This window comes from Chrysochloris asiatica, unplaced genomic scaffold (assembly GCF_000296735.1).
Source record: "Chrysochloris asiatica unplaced genomic scaffold, ChrAsi1.0 scaffold00091, whole genome shotgun sequence".
In the NCBI taxonomy this organism is placed as follows: Eukaryota; Metazoa; Chordata; class Mammalia; order Afrosoricida; family Chrysochloridae; genus Chrysochloris; species Chrysochloris asiatica.
Window position 1 is genome coordinate 4,706,417 of NW_006408609.1, and position 13,512 is coordinate 4,719,928.

Below are 13,512 nucleotides of genomic sequence, written 5' to 3' on the forward strand. Positions count from 1 at the left end.
GTTTGATTTACTTTAGTCTGATTAAAAAAAAAAAAAAAAAAAAGCCTGACTATTTACTGTGACTATGAAATTCTAAGAACATTCTGGAGACTTCCTGAATGTTCAACAGGCTATATAAATAATGTTGCATCTTTGATCCGAAATCCTATTTAACAATTGTTATTTGGTCTGAAGAAAATAAGATGAGAAATATTAATGATAAAGGATAGATATTCTTCAGAAACAAGGCATAGAACTGTTTATGTAGTATGATTCTAGTCTCTAAATGGACAAAACTTATATACATATAACTATAAAAATATTTGAAAATAACTGTTAAAGGTATATTGAAATCCTGAAATATATGACAAGAATATTGTCTATGAGCATGCATGTGTGTCAGTCTGTGAAGGGAGGTGAGGTGAGAACTCTTTGAAAAAGCCCTTTCTCGTGACATGAATATGGACAAGAACCACACTGCTTTCATTACACTTCAGAAGATAGACTCATTGTTCACCCTTGCAATGCACGAGCACCCACATACATAGGGCTACATTTCCATTCTCCCTGCATCTCCACCTGCCGGGTGACATCTGGGCAGCGTGACATTCTGAACAGAGATACCCCTTGTAGCAGTTTTGCCAGTCTGAATTACCCCTCCTTTCATTAAGAGAACAGCAGGTTGGACCTCCATTGCAACCTCCAAAAATCTGGCATGCCCAGCTCTCCAAATGTCACCTATCTATCTCCTTGTGCATGTTGGCTGCTGGCAAGATGAAAACCCTGGAGAAGCAACCAGGCCTTTATCAGATTACAAAATCTTGGTTTTATTAAGCAAACAAAGACTTTAGAGTAAATATTAAAAAAAAAAAAAAGTAAACGAGAGCAGTTAATGTACCATATATTCAAACTACCTCTGTGTTACATATTCTTTGATATTCTAACACTGACAAGTTTGCTTTCACAGTGTACCCAGGGATAAAATACAGGCACACACGAAACGTTAAGTTTGCATGTATATATACGTGTAAATCCTGGTATGGTGCTGTAGGAAAAGGACCACACTGCTAACCACTAGGTTGATGATCCAAACCCCCTAACTGCTCCTATAAAACCCTGTGTTCTGTGTTGTTGTTGTTGTTGTTGTAAGTGTCATGGAGTCGGTTCCGACTCATAGCGACCCTGTATAGGTTTTCTGAGGCTTTAAATGCTTGCAAGAGCAGAAAGCACCCTCTTTCTCCCATGGAGCAGCTGGCAGGCTCAAAGCACAGATCTTGTGGTTTGAACTACAGTGCTTATTACATGGAGCCACTGTGCTCCCCAGGAAACCCTACACAGGGTCCCTATGAGTCGGAATGGACTCGACAGCTCTTAATAAGAACATGTATGTTTGAAGTATGTGTATATGTATATATACTTATTGCTGCTGTATTCTGACCCACAGGAACCCAGTATAGGGTTTCCAAGGAGTGGCTGGTGGGCTTGAATCACTAATTTGCGATTCAAACAGACTTTGCAGTCCAGCGCATTAAACCACAGTGCCACACCAGAAGTCCTCTATGTATATAGAGTCCTGGTGTGGTGTGGCAGGACAATTCTCTGGACCATAAGGTCAGTTTGAACCACAAGATAGGCAGTTCAAGCTTACCACTTGCTCCTTGGAAACCTTATACAGGGTTGCTATGGGTCAGAAATGACTCAATGGCACTTAGCAACAACAAGACACAAGTACACAAACATATATATTCACTGTTGCTAATGCCATCAACTCTATGGCAGTGGGTTTGGGTTTTGGTGTGTTGCTGTTGTTAGGAGCTGACAAGTTAGCTCCCATTCACAGAAACCTTATGCACAACAGAACAAAACACTTCCCAGTCCTACACCATCCTCACGATTGTTGTCACTTTTGAGACATTGCTGCTGCCACTGGGCCAATCCATTTCATTGGAAGTCTTCCTCCTTTTTGCTGACCCTTCACTTTACCAAGAATGATGTCTTTCTCCAGGGACTGGTCCCTCCTGATAACATGTCCAAAGTAAGAGAGATGAACTCTGGCCATCCTAGCTTTCAAGAACATTCTGGCTGTGCTTTTTCCAACACAGATTGATTTGTCTATCATATTTTTAATACTCTTTTCAAATACCACAACCCAATTACATCAATTTTTTTACAGTCTTCCCTATTCATTGTCCAACTTTCATATGCATATGAAGCTATCGAAAATACCATGACTAAAGTCAGGCATACCTAGTCCTCAAATTGACATCATTGCTCTTTAGCACTTTAGAGAGGTCTTGTGTAGCAGATTTGCCTATATATTTACAGATATGTCATTTAATTTCTTGACTCTTACTTCCATGAGTGCTGTTAGTGAATCTGAGCAAAATGAAGTTTCTGACAACCTCAATATTTTCTCCATTTAGCCTGATGTTATTTAATCATTCAATTGTGAGGATTTTTGTTTTCTTTATATTGAGGTGCAACCCATACTGAAGGCTGTGGTCTTTGATTTCATCAGTAAGTATTTTAAGTCCTTTTCCTTTCAACAACCAAGGATGTATCATCTGCACATCACAAGTTGTTAATGAGTCTTCCTCCAACCCTGATGCCATATTTTCCTTCATATAACCCAGCTTCATGGATTATTTGCTCAGCATAAAGGTTGAATAAGTACGGTGAAAGAATACAATGCTGGCACATACCTTTCCTAAATTTAGACCATTCAGTGTACCCATGTTCTGTTCAACAATAATAATATTGTTTTGGTATGTGCACAACAGTTAGAAGCTTGGCTTCTAACCAAAACACTGACAGTGTAAACATACCCATAGACTTTATGTGAGAAAAACTTTGTGATCTGCTTCCATAAAGATTAACCCACTGCCATCGAGTCAATTAAGACTAATAATAGTCCCATATAGGAATTCTGAGACTCTAAATCTTTATGGAAGCAAACGGCTTCATCATTCTCCTGCAAAGTGACTTGTAGGTTTGAATGGCCAACCATGCTATTAGCCGCTCAACACCTAACCCACAGGGCCACCAGGCTCCTTCCATAAAGATTACAGGGAAGAAAACCCTGTGAGACAGTTCTCTTACACATACAGTCACTAAGAATCCAAAATGACTCAATGGCACCTATATGTGAACACTGGTATTTCAGTGATAGAATCTTTACCTCCCATGTGGGAGACCCAGGTTCTAGTCTAAGCTAATGTACTTCATGCTCAGACATTATTTGTCTGTCCATGGAGGACTGCATGTTGCTATGATGCTGAACAAGTCTCAGTGGCACTTCCAGACTAAAACAGACTAGGAAGAAAGGCCTGGTCATCTACTCCTGGAAATCAGCCAATGAAAATTCAGTGAATCACATTCATTCAATCTGCAACAGATCATGGAGATGGCCCAGGATCCTGCAGCATTTGGTCACCATGAATTGGGTCCAAATAGAAGGCGGGTAACAATGTGTGTGTGTGTGTGTGTGTGTGTGTGTGTGTGTAATTGGTCAAGCTGTTTGAAATCAAAATAGGCAGCTTGTGCTAGCCTCTTATGCAAATCATCTGCTGCAAATGGGGATTAGGTCAAACCAACTGCCTCTGTGTCCTGTAATGAGACCCACTTCCATACTCTGCTTCTTTGTTGTTCCAAGTCTCTAGGTTAATTGTCATTCTCCAAATAAATAAAAATCCCTGTCCAGAAAACAGCTCCAGAGAGACAACTGAGTGACGTTCAAAGCTTTTCTTTTCTTGCATTTTGCAACATATCCTTTAACACGGTATTCCATCTTAATGAAGTCATGGCCCTTTAGGAGATTAGAGAACCTTGTCTTGCATTGAAGGAGCAGTAAGAAAGAATTCAGCACAAATTGTTCCCTTTCAGTTTATAAGCTGATTAATTTACTGCTTTAGCTGCTAAGGAAATGTGTTCCATTTTAGTACTGTGAACTGCACATTTTTGGTCCCTTTGCCTTGTCTAACTGGCAAGAAAGGTGTGATTTATATGCATAGGGTATGCGTCTGAATGGGCTGAGAGAAGTATGCATTTAGATGTGTTTTTCAGGCGATGAGAAGGGGTTAACACTGAGGTTCCCTCTTGCAGGTAAATTCTCAAGGGAGTGAGCTGGTGATTCATTTATATTCTAAATACTGAACAGCTGCCTGTTTATGCAATGTTAAGGAGTGCAAAAATATAGTAACAGGGTGATGAGCAACCCGACAATATCCGGTACCGGCAACAAATGGTGTTTTGGCAGGCTCTCAATCTGTTCCAAAATGGCACATCTGGACAGTTGAAGGGCCTTATCCAGAATTGGTCTTCTAAAGAATGGCATGCCAAAACAGCCTAAGCTCAAAAGGTACTTAGGACCAGGGCAAAATCCTTTAGAAATGCAGTGCTGCTGAATTGTAGCAATCTGAATTTAAAAGAAAAAGAAAGTGAAAGAAAGAAAAAAAAAAGCCTCTGCCATGGGGGAGAAAAATATCATAACAAACTATAAGGTCTGCTACTGTTAAACAATATAACATGTGTTTATGGCATTCACACATGAAAAAAAAAGGAAAGAGAAAATGACTCCAATTTGCAAATGAAGCCAAGAAATCTAGCATCAAGTGTAATTTCAGGCTTTCAGACTATTCACCCTGAGTGTAGGGTGAGATAATGGTATAATTGGTACTGTACCCTCTTCAACTTGTAAAATGCTCTTTGGAGTTTCTACAGTATTCACTGAATTCATTTTAATTTATTGATACCATTTCTTTAACCCCAAGTCTTTGTGATCACTTTCTTTCTCTCAAACATCCATGAAATAAACATTCACTTTTCAGCAGGTCCTAGCACAGCTCAGGAAACAGTAAACTTGTTCCTCTTCTCAGTAAGTATATATATATATATATATACATATATATGGTATTTACTTATACATTACTGAGGTTTGTGTATCTGTATTTAAATAAGAGTAAAGTAAAATGAAATCAAATTTATATGTTAGAGTGAATGTGTTAATTACTAATTTCTGCCTTAGATCTTGCCCTCCTTATGAAAGAATTGACCTGTGTTGAATGAAAGGAACTAAAATGGTCTTTAAAATGTGGAAAAGCCCAAATTGAATCTATAATTGCTGTTCTCCTTAATTCCTTATTCTAGAAAGAACTGATAACTGTATTTCAAATGTGGTTTGGCTAGTAAGCCATACAAAGCACGTGCAGCAATATGCAAGTATGTATTATTTAAACATCCAAAAAGATCTTTAAATAAAGTGACAGAAAACAAAGAGGAAAAAATGTTAAAATGAGAAAGCAGGGAGAATAGCCTTAAATTGTAATTAAAAGAAAAAGGATATAAATACATTTGCTTTTTATGTCATTCTGGTTTGCAGATCTCAGGGTAGGTTATAAAGTTACAAGTTACAAGGTGTGGAGGGAGGAGGGATTAGGAAATCTACATGGTCAGGGAAGGACTCCTGGTAGTGCAGTGGTAAAGTGCTCAGCTGTTAACTGAAAGCTGATGATTCAAATCCAGCAATGACTCTGAAAGAGAAAAGATCAGGTGATCTGCTCCTATAAAGGTTGTTGTTGTTGTTAAGTGCCATCGAGTTGGTTCCAACTTTAGTGACCTTGTGTAGGGTTTCCAAGGCTGGTGAACTGGAACTGCAGCCCTTGCGATTCAAGCCTACTTTGCAGCCAAGTGCATTAACCCACACAGTGCGACACCAGGACTACAGCTTTTGAAACTCTATGAGGCAGTTTTACACTCAGTAATGGATATGGTTTAAATTACTAGACTCCAAATGTTAAGTTCTGTACAAAAACTGGGAATTACAAATGAGAATCCACCTAACTAGTGCTGAAATCATATGACGTGTATTTCATTTGCCTTATTTTTCACGTTGCCATGGACTATGATTTTTTTAAGTTATTCTGAAAGATCCAAACATTCTGAATCACTAGTGTGTTTACAACAAACAAGCTGACATATTTATGGCATAGAGATTTCAGGCAAGTAAATTAAATTCTGTATTGCCTTTTAAATTGCTTAAGGAATATAAAGCAAGTATGACTTAATAGTGCTTGATAAACTGCTTCTAAAATGGCTCCCAGTGATCTCTGGCTCCTGGTATTTAATCAATTGTGCAATTCTCTCCATTGGGCCCAAGGACTTGTCTTTGATGAACAGAATAGACAATGTTATGTCATGTCACTTCTGAGATTACGTAAAGATTGAGGCTCTAGTCTTTTTCTGTTTCTCTTCTTCACTCTTTCTCTTTTCCTTCCTCACCTTTCCCCTTTTTCTCTCAGCCTCTTTCTATTTGCTTTCTCTGGTCAAGCAAGATTAAATGGTGACCTATGGAAAGAATCATTTGACAGAATTCTTAGGGCAGATTCTGGCCAATAGATAGTAAGGAACTGAGGTCCTTAGTCCAACAATTCTTCAGGACTGAATTCTTTAAAATTATTCTTGGAAGGAGAAGATTCCCCAGTCAAATTTTCATACTACAACAGCCCAGTGGATACTTTGATTATGGCCTTGTGAAAGATCCAAAAGCAAAGGTTTAAACAAAGTCATGTCCGGATTCCCGACCAACAGATGTGAGAAAACAAGTATACATTTTTTTGAGCTTGGTGTGGCACTATAGGATCAGTGCTGCACTACGAACCACAAGGTCTATAGTTGAAACCCACCAGCTGCTCCACAGAAACCATATAAACAGATACAGAGTTGCTATGAGTTGTTGTTATGTGCCGTGGAGTCGGTTCCGACTCATAGCGACCCTGTACAGGGTTTCCGAGGCTGGAAATCTTTACGGGAGCAGAAAGCCTCATCTTTCTCCCACGGAACAGCTGGTAGTTTCGAACTGCTGACCTTGCGTCTCACAGCCCAATTCGTAACCACTACGCTACCAGAGCTCCTTTGCTATGAGTTGGAATTGGCTAAATGGTACTTAACAACAACAACACAATGGAGTCCTGGTGTGGTGTTGTAGGATAAGCACTGAACGTTAAGGTAAGTGGTTCAAACTCACCAACTCCTCCTCAGAAATCCTATAGAGAGCAGCTTAACAACAACAAGGTAACTAATACAGTGCCATAAAAGATCTTTATACCTAGTTGTGATGTTAGAGCTTAAATTTTTGATTCCTATTTCCTGTCAACGTCATGTCTTTCATTTAGCAAGTTTGCTTCCTTTGTCTTCTAAATCAATTGTTCTCAAGTAAAAAATAAATTAGCAATAAAAGCTAAGTGAGACTGCTAATCAATAAATTTCTGAAAGATACATTTTTAAAACCACAATAAATATATGTTTAATATTATTAGAAATGTGAAGCCTAAAATTACTGATATAAGTATTTATATACTTTATCAGAAGAACAAAAGTACCAGAACAAACTAAATTGATCAGGAGAAAAGTGACAAAAAGAGAAATTGTAATTAAATAGCATGATGTTTTTATTTATAAGATTGCCTTTAAGTCAAGCATATAGATACTGTATGAAATTACATGCTGTTTTTCAACAATAATATATATATATTTTAATTAACTTGATTTCCTGGATCGGTTTTCAGGCCCACATCAAGATACTTTTGATATATTTAAAAACTAGCTTCGCTAGTATAATATCTAACTTCCCTACTAGAATATGAGTTGTTGTTGTTGTTGTTAAGTTCTGCCGAATCAGTTACGAGTCATAGCGACCCTGTATAGGGTTTCCGAGGAGCGACTGGTGAGTTTGAACTGCTGACCTTTTGGTTCAAACCGTCCTTACAGTCCAGTGCATTACCCACAGTACCACATCAGGAAGCCATAATATGAGTACACATTATATATCACACATCATAATATAGGTCGTTATTATTGTTAAGTCCCGTTGAGACAGTTCTGACTTACAGCCAACCTATATAGGGATTTTAAGGAGCAGCTGGTGAGTTTGAACAGCCAACTTTGTGGTTAGCAGTCCAGTACTTATCCTGAAGTGCCACACCAGGACTTCCATAATATATATTGTTGTTATTATTGTTATGTGCCATCAAGTCAATTCTGACTCATAGCAATCAGTATACAGCTTGTAAGGAGTGGCTGGTGGTTTTGAACCACCGACCTTGTGATTCAAAGTGATCTTGAGGTCCAGTGCTTATCCTATAGCACCACATCAGGACTCTATAATATGAGGTGGCTTTAAAATCTTTATGAAAAAATTGGAATAAAATGATAATGGAATTTGAAGTCATTTGAACTTCAATCAATCGTTTAAGACAAGCATTGAGTTGGAACCCAGTATAACTGATTCTACAATCTATACGCTTAACTATTATGCTTATGCTGATCAACAATTTATTTCACATCTACTAGTTCATAGTGCTTATCTCCTATGTAAATGAATGAGTATCATATTTGATATTTTTCTGTTTCTTTTTTAAACTCCATTACAGTCTTTGAGTTTGTTGTTAGCTGTCATCAAGTCAGTTCCAACTCATAATGATCCTATGCACAACAGAGCACAATACTGTCTAGAACTTCCTCATCCTCACAATTGTTATTAGGATTGAACCCATTGTTGCTTTCACTGTGCTGATCCTTCTCATTGGAGGTCTAGAGCTTTTGTGCTGACCCTACAGTTTACCAAGCATAATGTTCTTCTGCAGAAACTGATTCCTCCTCATAGTATGTTCAAAGTACGAAAGATGAAGTCTTTTCATTCTCACTTTTAAAGAGCATTCTGGCTGTACTTCTTCCAAGACACATTTGTTTGCTCTTCTGGAGGTTCATGATACATTCAATAATCTTTGGCATCACCATAACTCAAATGCATTGATTATTCTATGGTCTTCCTTCTTCATTGTTCGATTTTCATAAGCATACGCAGGCAATTGAAAATACCAAGGCTTGGATCCAGTACACTTTAGTCCTCAAACTGACATCTTTGCTCTCTAACACTTTAAAGAAGCCCTTTGCAGCTGATTTGTCTAATTCAATAAGTCATTTGCTTTCTTGACTTCTGCTACCATGATTATTGATTGTGGACTAAGCAAAGTTTAGTCTTTGACAACTTTTGTCTTTTCTTCATTTAGCATGATGTTACCTATTGGTCCAGCTGTGAAAATTTTTGTTTTCTTTACATTTAATTGCAATCCAAACTTAAGACTGCAGTCTTTAATCTTTACCAGTAAGTATTTTAAGTCCTCTTTACTTTCAACAAAGTTGTGTCATTTGCATATCGAAGGTTGTTAATGAGTCTTCCTCCAATCCTGAAATCTTCTTCATGCAATTCAACTGTTTTGATTATTTGATCAGTATACAGATTGAATAAGTATGGGAAAAAGATAAAACCCTGGTGCACACCTTTCCTGATTTTAAACCATTCAGTATCTCTTGCTCTATTCAAACAACTTCCTCTTAGTCTATGTACAGGTTCCTCATGAGCATAATTAAGTGTTCAGGAACAGCTGTTCTTCATAATGTTATCCACAGTTTGATGCACACAGCTGAATGTCTTTTGATAATCAATAAAACACAAGCAAACATCTTTTGGATAGTCTCTGCTTTCAACCAAAATCCATGTGAGATCACCAATGATATACCTTGTTCAACTTATGAATCCTGCTTGAATTTCTGTCAGCTCCCTGTCAATATACTGCTGAAACCATTTTTGAATTATCATCAGAAAATTTTACTTGCATGTGATCTTAATGGTATTGCTCCATGATTTTTACATTCTGTTTCTCCAACCTTCATTTTTTAGATATATGGAGAAACATTTACTTATTTTAGCACATTGACATAATCTTCATGCTTGAAAATCTCTCAGATCCCCTCTTTGATCCCTTATATTTTCCTATTCCTTCATTCAAACACATATTGTGTTTTTCAGATGTCAGTTTGGGGCCCAACCCACTCATCTGGAAACTTTTTACATACTTGAACTAGATTAGGGAACCATTTGAAGGGCTCCCCTCACAAATGGAATCAGAAGAGTAAATCAATATTTTTAAAAAATTGTTTATAGAATGTATGAACTCCTACTCAAGGGGCTTATTGTAGATCTTTCTTATTATATATAAGAGACCATGATATTTGAATTTGCTTTTAAACATAATTATTGAAGAACAATTTATAGTGATTGGACTTGAGAAGATGGAGTTATTTGACTTGCTTACCTACATGCTCACATAGCCATAAATAGAAGCCAGAGTTCATTTCTGTTTGTAAAGTGAATATTGCAAAGTGATGCCATGTCACTTCCAAGATTAGGTTATATAAGACTGTGATTTTAATCTAGCTGTCTCTCTTTCTTTAATCCCCCTTCAAGATTAGAAATCACTTTAAAACACGCAAAAAAGTAAGCAGGTGTATATGCAACCACCAAAACTGATAGTACAAATTATACTATATCATAGTAAATATTGCTGTTGCTGTTGTTGTTGTTGTTAAGTGCCTTTGAGTCCGTTCTGACCCATAGCAACTCTGTATAGGATTTCCAAAAAGTGGTTGGTGAGTTTGAACCATCTACCTTATGGTTCAAATCAACTTGTGTTCCAGTGTCTTAGCCCACTGTGACACACCAGGACTATGAAAATGGACTAAAAAAGAATATGTGATGGCTATCCTTACAGCTAGGAGCTTTGGTAGTGTAGTGGTTACGAATTGGGCTGCGAGCTGCAAGCTCAGCAGTTCGAAACTACCAGCTGTTCCGCGAGAGAAAGATGAGGCATTCTGCTCCAGTAAAGATTTACAGCCTCGAAAACCCTGTACAGGGTCTCTATGAGTCGGAACGGACTCTACAGCACACATCAACAACAACAACAACATCCTTACAGCTGGTCCACATATTATTTCCCTATCTCTCATCCCTCATCATCAGAGGGAATAATCAAGCATAATCCCAAACCAGCATGACACTCAAATCTTCCACTCTACTTATGTGAGAATCACCCTGTCTCTTCCTACTGGTCTAAATGAGGCGAGAGTGTTGTTGGCAACTATGCTGTGACCCCAGGGGGAGCTCCAGTCTCAGGAAGAAACAGAGGTTCTGCATATTGAAAAAGAGACAGAAAGAATCTGGGTTCCTGAAGACACTGCTGATTATATTCCTTAAGACTATATACCTCTGGACTTTCTAGTCTGAAGATCTAAAAAACTTATATTTTCTACTTAAGCCATTTTAAATAGAATTTCCCCCCTTTCAACTAGAAACTTCCTGGAACAGCATAATATTTTTGTATTTGTATTAAGTTTTAATGACATTCACAAGAAACTACTTTATTACATTTGGGACAATCAAGGCAAATATGGTCAGAATGGACAGGCCAGTCACTATCTAAATAGACAATAAAATCTGATACTTTGGGGACAAGTCATAAGTGGTTTCTTCTGCACATAAGGGGAATGGGAAAGAAATAACAGTGGGGAGACATCCTGCTACCGCTGTGCAAGCTGACTCTCTGGCACTCCAGCAGCCTGCTGACAATTCCAAAATGAGACGCTCTCACCCCCCACCTCCACTAAGTCTCCCTGTACAAGCAAATTCACTCAGCAAATGATGCAGATAAACCAGAGCTATGTATTGGAGCATGTTGAATAAACAAGAGTGCCCTGTGACTTGTTCATTTTCAAGTCATAACGTTTTGTGAAGCCTCCTATTCTGCAGGGAATAAACCATACAAACACACAATTCACGCACGAAGAATGGCCAGCTCCAAGTTCCTTAGCCAAGTCTTTATTCTTGAATCCCTTTTTTAGTCCCCTTCTGTCCTCACCCGCAAGATAATTTGAAGTCCTGCTAAGAGTGCCAAGTCTTTCTTAATGTTTTCCATTAATGTTTAAAACTTGCTGAAGGATTCTTAGAAATTGCATGGAAACATCGTGCTCTCTGTAATTTGTATCCATAACCTCTGTAATGCATATGTTCTCCTCAGGGACTGAGTGTTGAGATCATTCATAAACTCTTGGATCACATGTGGCACTGTAAACTGGTGACATCTGACAATGCAGACTCCAGGCCTGTCTCTGGCAAGCATTTCCTCTGGTTTGCAGTTACAGAGCCAGCAGTTGGCATACCTTCAACACTTAGAAGTCCTATTTTTGGCAAAGTCCAGCATCTGATATTTAACAGAAATCTGCATACCCTATCCATTAGCTTACAAGGAAGTTGTGAATTTAGGCTAATTAATGTTTAATACGTTTCTCTTCTTTTCCCATTTAAAGAGCCATCGTCCACAGAATTGTTCTTGTGGACTTGATATCTCCAGAATCACAAAGAGCTTTAAGGACTGAGGATAACTTAGACCGTGCCCACGTATATTTTGAGAAGAAGAGGATAGTGTCAAGAAATACTAGCATTAAGCTGAGCCTTGCTCTACTGCATAACACCCTCGCTTAGTCCCAAAATGTTCTACTCTGCTGTCTAAGCAACTGCTTTGAGTACCTGCCTTTTAAGGGTTAACTTGAGGTGTGGTTACAGACATGCCTATAACTCCATATATAAGAAAGAATATATTCAGCATAAAATCCAGAATGTGTCGGGTTTGCTTTAACAACAAAAACAACAACAACAACAACAAAAAGGCATTAAATCATAGTGTCCAAGATGGTAATAAGGGAAACATCAAATTATTTTAAGTTTATAATACTGCTTATAGTATTCTGTAGTTCTAGATCTGGGTACAATTAACAAAATAAATAATCCACATTTTTTTAATAAGATTTACATTTACAAGATGATTACAAATAACCATCTGTCTGCTTCTAATTTTTCAATCTGGTTCATGTCCCTTGAGTCTTCAGCCAAAGCAGTGAATCTTCTATATACCAGGGAGGCTTCTTATAGGTGCTTGCCTTGTATGCCCACTAATTCCCATTTCTCTTTACCCCTTTATTCTTCATTTCTTATTTATCCTTCACTAGATTTATAGGCTTGGAAGCCCTATGCAGGATCACTCAGTTGGTACCGACTCTACGCTACTTAACAACATTAGGCACCGCCCCCAAATCAAGAGAATCAAATATCATCTATGTATTTTTATAAAACTCTATATTCAATACATTTAGTTAAGTGTATATTTAAATTAAATATGTATGTGCATACACAAATATATGTATAAATTTTAATTCAAGCTTTGAGATATATTATTGCTTTATAGCTACATCTGTCAATTTCAATAAAGAAAATACAGAGTGATGTCAAGTAAATATTCATGTGCTGCTTTACTCTGGATCCCAGTAGATTATCACTCTCCTCCCGCCTTGTTAGTCCTTATCTGAAAGCATTAGCTCTTACAGCATCCCAGCATTGCACAGTTCACAGAGGTACATGGCCTCAGCAGTGTCTTCCTGTCATTCCACCCTTTCCTAGTAGCATTGGGTTATTGCTCCAATATTTCTCTCCTATGGTGCATTCTGATGTGCATGATCAACATGAATTACAATGCCAAGTAACTGCCAGATGTCATGAGTTATAAACTCAATAGTCTAAAGATTATTACACATTAGGGCACCCTGCAGTGCTAGGGTGTCCTGGAATTTATGTGTTATTTATTACCT

General features: G+C 37.8%; 1 protein-coding gene across 1 annotated transcript in view; it reads right to left on the minus strand.

Annotated features, from left to right (window-relative positions):
• ROBO2 (roundabout, axon guidance receptor, homolog 2 (Drosophila)) overlaps positions 1-13,512 on the minus strand; it is a gene marked incomplete at its 5' end in the record, with an annotated part of 881,870 nt that overhangs the window by 295,390 nt on the left and 572,968 nt on the right. The window lies entirely within an intron of this gene.